A 7,688-nucleotide genomic window follows, 5' to 3' on the forward strand; every position below is an offset into this window, starting at 1 on the left:
TTATTCCCTAAACACACAAAAGATGGCAGCACAAAATAACTTTTTTTACTTACACTCTGATGTTATTTACAAGATTCACAGTAGATGAGGGCAGAAAATAAAATTTCATGATGCCATACACTTGAATGTTATTCCCAAAATGCCCACTGCATGGCAGCAGAGGATGAACATTCATGATGACAAACAATACAGTGTTATTCCTAAAATGTCCACCAGAGGGCAGCAGAGAATAATATTTAATTACTTACACGCTGGTGTTATTTCAAGATCCACAGTAGATGAGAGACGAAAATGTATTTTCATGATGGCATACACTGGGGTGTTGTTTCCAAATTGCCCACAGAACGGCAGCAGATAATAAGTTTTTATAATGGCATACACTTGCTTGTTATTTTTGAAATTCCCACGAGATGGCACCAGAGAACAATTTTTCATGACATGCATTTTTGTATTTTTCCCAAGATGCACCAAAATGACAGCGGACAGCAACTTTTCATAACGACATGCCCTTAGGTATTATTTGCAAAATGTATAAGATAGCACCTAAAATTATTCTTCATAATGTGCTGTGGCCTTCCCAAAATGCATACCTGATGGCAGCTGTCCGAAATCGCCCACCAGAGGCATCCGAGAATGAATATTCATGATGACAACACTAGAGTTTATTCCTAAAATACCCACCAGATGGCACCAGAGAATAACTTTTGTATTCTTGAATCATTTCCAGGATGAACACCAGATTCAGGCAGAAAATAAATTTTCATGATGACCTGCACTAAGGTTATATCTCAAAATGCCCACCAGACGGCAACAGAAAATTGTTTTATGATGACATACACCTGGTATAATATTTAAATACCCACGAGATGGCAGCAGAAAACAATTTTTATGACTTGCACTGCTTTGTACCCAAGGTTTACATGAAATAAGAGCAGAGAAAACTTACATAACAACATGCCATTGGGTGTTATTTTTTAAATACACAAGCGATACCACAAGAAATAAGTTTCATGTTATGCAATCTGGTGTTATTCTCAAAATGCCCACAACTTGGCTACAAGGAATGAATATTCATAATGACAAACACTAGGGAGTTATTACTTAAAAGTCCGTCGATTGGTCTATGGCCATGCCACCCTGCACATGCCTGATCTCATCTGATCTCGGAAGCTAATCAGGTTTGGGCCTGGTTAGTACTTGGATGGGAGACCAACTAGGAAGACTGGGTGCTGTGGACATAAAAAAAAAAAAAAAAAAGACCATTGATAGCCGCAGAAAAAACTTCTGATTACTTACGGTGTGGCGTTAGTCCCAATAATACCCAACACATGGCAGCAGAGAAATATGTTTAATTACTTACACTCTGTTATTATTCCAAGATGCAGAATAGATGAGAGAAAAATATAATTTTCAGGTTGGCATACACTTGGGTGTTATTCCAAAAAATTCCGCAGGATGGCAGCAGAAAATAAATTTTTATGATGACATATACTTGAGTGTTATTTTCAAAAATGCCCACGAGAAGGCAGCACAAAATAATTTTTCGTGACATGCAATCCTGTTTCTTTCCCAAAATGCACACTAAATGGCAGCAGAAAACAATTCTTCATAATGTCATGCCCTTGAGTTTATTTTCAGAGTATACATAAAAGCAGGAGTAACTTTTCACGACACTCGTTGTTATTCCCAACTTGCCCACTGGATAGCAGCAGAGAATGAGTTTTTTAATACACTGGTCAAATTCCCTAGATGTACACAAGATGCGGGAAGAAAATTGTTTTTCATAATGTCCTACACTCCAGTGCTATTCACAAATGACAAGCAGATGGCAGCAGAAAGTAAATTTTTAGATGATATGCACCTGGGTGTTATTTTAAAAATGTCCATGAGATGGCAGCGGAGAACAACTTTTCATGAGCTACACTGCTGTGTTATTCCCAAGATTCACACAATCTGGCAGCAGAGAAGAAAATTAAATGACACACCCTGGGGTGTTAATTTTCAAATGCACACGAGATAGCAGCAGAAATAACTATAAAGTCACAACCCCAGATCTACTGCTTCTTCAGTAAAACGTTTAAGGAACTCCTGTCCATTGGTGTTCTGCAACTACATAAACACAGCTTTCAAATAACAACAGTAAAACCCCTTGAAGGTATTATTCACCCTTGGAGGGCACACAATCTTCCTATTCTGTATCCATCCTGCCTCGCTCTTCACCACATACATGTAATCTTTCCTATCTGCTTTCCATAATCACAAATGCCTTAAAAGAGTGGGAAAATTGATTCCCTATAGCATCTGAGATCTTGATCCGTAGCAGACGTCGTCAGTTTTACTCAAATAAACTCTCATATATGTTCTCTACAGGTTTAAAAGTTTTTTACATCCACACCAGGCACCCACTTTGCTCCTCTCACATGGAGGAAGACGGTGCAGAATTTCACCTCCAGGCCTCTACTTACTGGTCCCCAAAGGACCTGCTCTACTCTTCACACATTGGGCTAAATGGGGATGGAGATCTTACTGACTCTCTACTACCTCATTTTCTGGGCACCCTCTTTAATCTTCAAATTCTGGCTGCATCTGGGATGTAGGAGAAATCCACTCCAGGTCTGTTCTTACTCATATGCTGAATGAAGTAACTACCCTTCAAGCTGCCTGGAGCAAAAACTGAGACATCTATCTCATGAGGGTGTAACCCTAGCCCCCAACCTCAGGAGCCCCTGTGCCCCTCATATACCACATGACATGTAAACTCTGAGAAAGAAAACTGCCTACTAAGAAGGGTTCCTGGTGCCTACCTGGGCTCCAATTTTAAAAAAGAGTCTGGCAGCCACTTTGACAAAGGGGTACTTCATGTAAACCACACTTCGGGGGGAAGCTTTCACTGACCTGCCTGTCTCCAGGAGTGATGCTGAAGTTGTCTTGCGAGAGCAGAACAAAGCACCTGACGACATCGGAGCTTGTAGAGCAGAGCTCTCGCTTTAGAGGGAACAGGCCCCAGAGTCACCTCGCTTTGGGCCCTCCTTACAGCCGTGCTTTTCCACAGCCATGATGCTTCATAACTGACCTGAAGCTCTATTGAGCTGCTCCACAGCTTTGCTGTTCTCACAGCTGTGCTGTATCACAATTCAGCTATTTATACTCAATAAACTATCCACCACCTTCACTGCGCCACATTGTTGATTAACTCAAGACAATGACCATTAGCTGACAAAGATCAGATGCCATAGCCAGAATCGGGACCCCAGATACAGATCCTGGAACCTGGACACCAAAGTGGATCACCCATGCAAAGACAGACACCATATCACAAGACCTGGACCCTGCAGCAGACCACAGAACCTGGATCCAAAGCTATGGCCCAATCCAAACCCAGGTACAGTACCCAGGATGCAGATGCAAGAGGCTTGACACTGGACCGCAAACCCAGGATCCCAGATTCCGGGTAATATCTGGTAATATCTTTACCAGATATTAGATTAAAAGGATGTAAAACCTGCCCAAGAAGCATGAAGTTCAGTGCCTCTTGCAAATGCTACACTCAGATTGGAGTCCCAAAGGACCCTTCAGCCCCACCACCCAGGCCAGAGTCTGAGATCCCAACACCCACTGCATCCCAAGCTCTCTTTGGGGGCTGCAGTCTGGATCCTGCAGGCTTCTCTACGGTCTTTTTATACCCAAGATTTCTGCTCTCAGACCTGGGTTCCTATTGGTCTGGTCTTTCTGTGCTGCTTCTTTTCATGCAAAATATTTATTTGGTGTATGCCCCACTCCCAACAAATTGGTGACTTATGGTGGCTCTCTAAGCACACTATTAGTTAAAAACTGAGCCTCGGGAAGGGAAGGAACAAAAAGGTGAGGGAGGCATAAGGCATGCATAGGTAAGAGGCAGGTGAGAAGTCACTTAATTCAGGGTGTGCCAAACTTTGGCCAGGTTTCACCTCGAGGACTCCACATTCCAGGAACAGCTTCCAGGGCACATAGGACTGCACCTGGGTCCTGGCTTTGGGTCTGACACATTCTTTATTGGCTCAGAAGCCTTTGGAGACAGAAGAGATTTCCTGGTGATCTCCACTCGGGTGTTATTCCCAAGATACATACTAAATGGCAGATGGAAAAACCTTGTCCTGTGATGTCCACCTGGTACTATTTCCAATTTGCACACTAGACGGCAGCACAAAAGTGCTCATATGGTCATCTCTACTCAAGTGTTATTCCCAAGTTGCAAACTAGATGGAGGGAGAAAAGAGTATTTCCTGGTGACCCCCACTAAGGTGTTATGCCAAAGATGAAAACAAAATGTCAGCAAAAAAATAACTTCTCATGATGACATATACCCAGAAGTTATTCCCAGGAAACACACTGATGGCAACAAATAATAATTTTTCATGATAACATACATTCAAGTGTTACTCGAGAGATGTCCATGACTACCGCACAGAATACTTTCTCTGATGACATACACTTGAGTGTTATTCCCAAAATGCCTACCAGATGGCAGCAGAAAATAACTTTTTCTTAATTGAATTCCGGTGTCATTCCCAAGATGCACATTACAAGGTGGAAGAAAATGAATTTTCATGATGACCAACACTCCAATGCTATTCCTAAAATGCCCAAGAGTTGGCAGCAGAAAATAAATTTTTCTGATGACATACACATGGGTGTTATTTTCAAAATGCCCACGAGATGGCAGCAGAGAATAATTTTTCATTAAATGCACTCCTGCATTATTCCCAATGTTCACACAAAATGGGAGAAGATAAAACATTCATAACAATATGCCCTTCAGTGCTATTTTTTAAATGTACATGAGACAGCAGCAGAAATAAGTTTTCATGACATGCACTGTCGTGTCACTCCCAAAATGCAGACCAGATCGCAACAATGAATATTCATGATGACCTTAACTTGGCTGTTATTCCTAAAATGCCCACCAGATGGCAGCAGAAAATAACTTTTTATTCTGACGTTATTGCAAGATGCACAGTAGATGAGAGCAGAAAATATATTTTCATGATGGCATACATAGGGGTAATAGTCCCAAAATGCCCACAAGATGGCAGCAGGAAATAAATTTTTATGATGACATACACTAGCTTGTTATTCACGAAATGGCATGATATGGCAGAAAATAATTTTTCATGACATGCGCTTCTGTGTTTTTCCCAAGATGACCACGAAATGGCCACAGACAACAATTTTTCATAACAGCATGCTCTTCGATATCATTTTCAAAATACACATGAGATAGCAGCTGAAATTATTCTCTAAAATATGTGCAGTGGTCTGCTTCACAAAATGCCCACCAGATGGCAGCAGAGAATAAATATTAATGATGATAACATTGGGTGTTATTCCTAAAATACACATCAGATGGCAACAGAGAATAACTTTCTTACTTACACTCCTGTGTAATTTCCAAGATGCACATAAGTAAGATTGGGACAGAAAAAGAATTTTCATGAAGACCTATGCTAAGGTTTTATTCCAAAATTTCCCACTAGATGGCATAAGAAAATAGAGTTTTTGATGACATACAACTGGATGTAATTTTCAAAATGCCCACAGGAAGGCAGCAGAGGACAATTTTCATGACATGCACTCCTGTGTTATTCCCAAGATTTAAACAAAATGGCAGCAGAGAAAAAATTTTTAACGACATAACCTGGGGTGCTATTTTTTAAATGCAAATGAAAGTAGCAGAAACAACTTTACACGACATGCACTATTGTGTTGTTCCCAAATACCCACCAGATGGCAGCAGAAAACGTTTTATATTGCAATATACTTGCATGTTATTTTCAAAATGCCCACAAAATGACAGCAGAAAATAAATTTTTATAAAGACACAAACCTGGGTGTTGTTTACAAAATGTCCAAGAGATGGACGTACAGAACAATTTTTTATGATGTGCACTCTGATTTTATTCCCGAGTCACTTGAAATGGCAGCAGAGAAAAAACTAATAACGACATACCCTGGGACATTATTTTTTAAATGCAAACAAGATAGCAACAATAACTTTTCTAGACATGTACAGTGGAGTTTTTCCAAACTGTCCTCCAGGAGGCACAGATAATGAATGTTCATGATGACACTAGATGGCAGTAGACAATATCTTTTTATTATTTACACTCTTGTGTCATTCCCAAGATGCACAAAGATGCAGACAAAAAATGAATTTTTATGATGATCTACACTCCAGTGACATTCCTAAAATGCCCACCATATCGCAGCGGAAAAAACTTTACATGTACATACACTCACGTGATATTATTAAAATGCCCACGAGATGGCAGCAGATATGATTTTTCGTAAAGTGCACTACTGTGTTTCTCTGCCGATGCACACGCAATAGTAGCCAACAAAAAACCTTTCATAACGACATGTCCTTGGATGTTATTTTCAAAATGCACACTTCATAGTAGCGGAATTAACATTTTATGGCATGCACTGCAGTGTTTTTCTCAAATGCCCACCAGAAGGCAGAAGAAAATAAATTTGGATGATAAGCACTAGGGTGTTATTTTCAAAATGCCCACGAGATAGCAGCAGAAAATAACTTAATAACATGCACTCTTTTTTTTTTCCAAAGATACACACAAAATGGCAGTGATTAAAACTTCATAACAGGCCCTTGATTTTATTTTCAAAATGCTCATGAGATAGCAGTAGAAATAACTTTTTCTGACATGTTCTTCGTGTTATTCCCCAAATGATTACCAGATGGCAGCAACGAATGAATATTCATGATGACAAACACTACGATGTTATTAAAATGCCCACCAGATGTCAGCAGAGGATGACTATTCATGATTATCTACACTTAGGTGTTATTCTCAAAATACCTAACAGATGACAGAAGAAAATAAATTTTTATTATGATATACACCTGGGTGTTAGTTTCAAAATCCTCACGAGATGGCAGCAGAAAATAACTTTATGGTATGCACTCCCATGTTTTTCACAAGATGCACACAAAATGGCAGCAGAGAAAAACATCATAATACAGGCTCATTTGTTTATTTACAAAAGCTCATGAGATAGCAGCAGAAATAACTTCCCATGTCATGCACTTGGTATTATTCCCAAAATGCCAACCAGATGGCAGCAGAGAAAAAAAAAACTTTATATAAAATATAAAGTTTTATGACGTCTACTTTGGTTGACCTCACTGATTGCAAAGACCTTGTCACTTTACAATTCCTTATTTTTTATATTTGACACCTACAACACCTGGTCTTCCTAGGTGGTCTCCCATCCAAGTACTAACCAGGCCCAACCGTGCTTAGCTTCTGAGATCAGAACGGATCTGGCTTGTTCAGGGTGACATAGCCGTAGACAAGGAAAAAAAATAACCTTTTTATTATATACACTCTGGTGTTTTTCCAAGATGCACACGAGATGGGCGCAGAAATTAAATTTTCATGATGACTGACACTCGGGTGTCATTCCCAAAATGCCTACCAGATGGCAGCAGAAAAAAAATCTTTATGATGACATACACTTGGGTGTTATTTTCAAAATACTCACGAGATGGCAGCAGAGAATAACTTTTCATAACGACATGCCCTGGTTGTCATTTTCACAATGAACACGAAAAGCGGCCGAAATAACTTTTCATGATCCGCACTCTGTTATTCCCAGATTTCCCACCACATGGCAGCAGAGACTGCTTA

At 40.0% G+C, this 7,688-nt stretch overlaps 2 pseudogenes; one reads left to right on the plus strand and one right to left on the minus strand.

The window, feature by feature from the left end:
• Positions 1 to 1,119: 1,119 nt before the first annotated feature.
• Positions 1,120 to 1,238, plus strand: LOC120589604 (uncharacterized; annotated as a pseudogene).
• Positions 1,239 to 7,233: 5,995 nt separating this feature from the next.
• LOC120589607 (uncharacterized) lies at positions 7,234 to 7,352 on the minus strand (annotated as a pseudogene).
• Positions 7,353 to 7,688: the final 336 nt, after the last annotated feature.

This window comes from Pteropus medius, unplaced genomic scaffold, assembly GCF_902729225.1.
Source record: "Pteropus medius unplaced genomic scaffold, Ma_sr-lr_union100, whole genome shotgun sequence".
NCBI lineage: Eukaryota > Metazoa > Chordata > Mammalia > Chiroptera > Pteropodidae > Pteropus > Pteropus medius.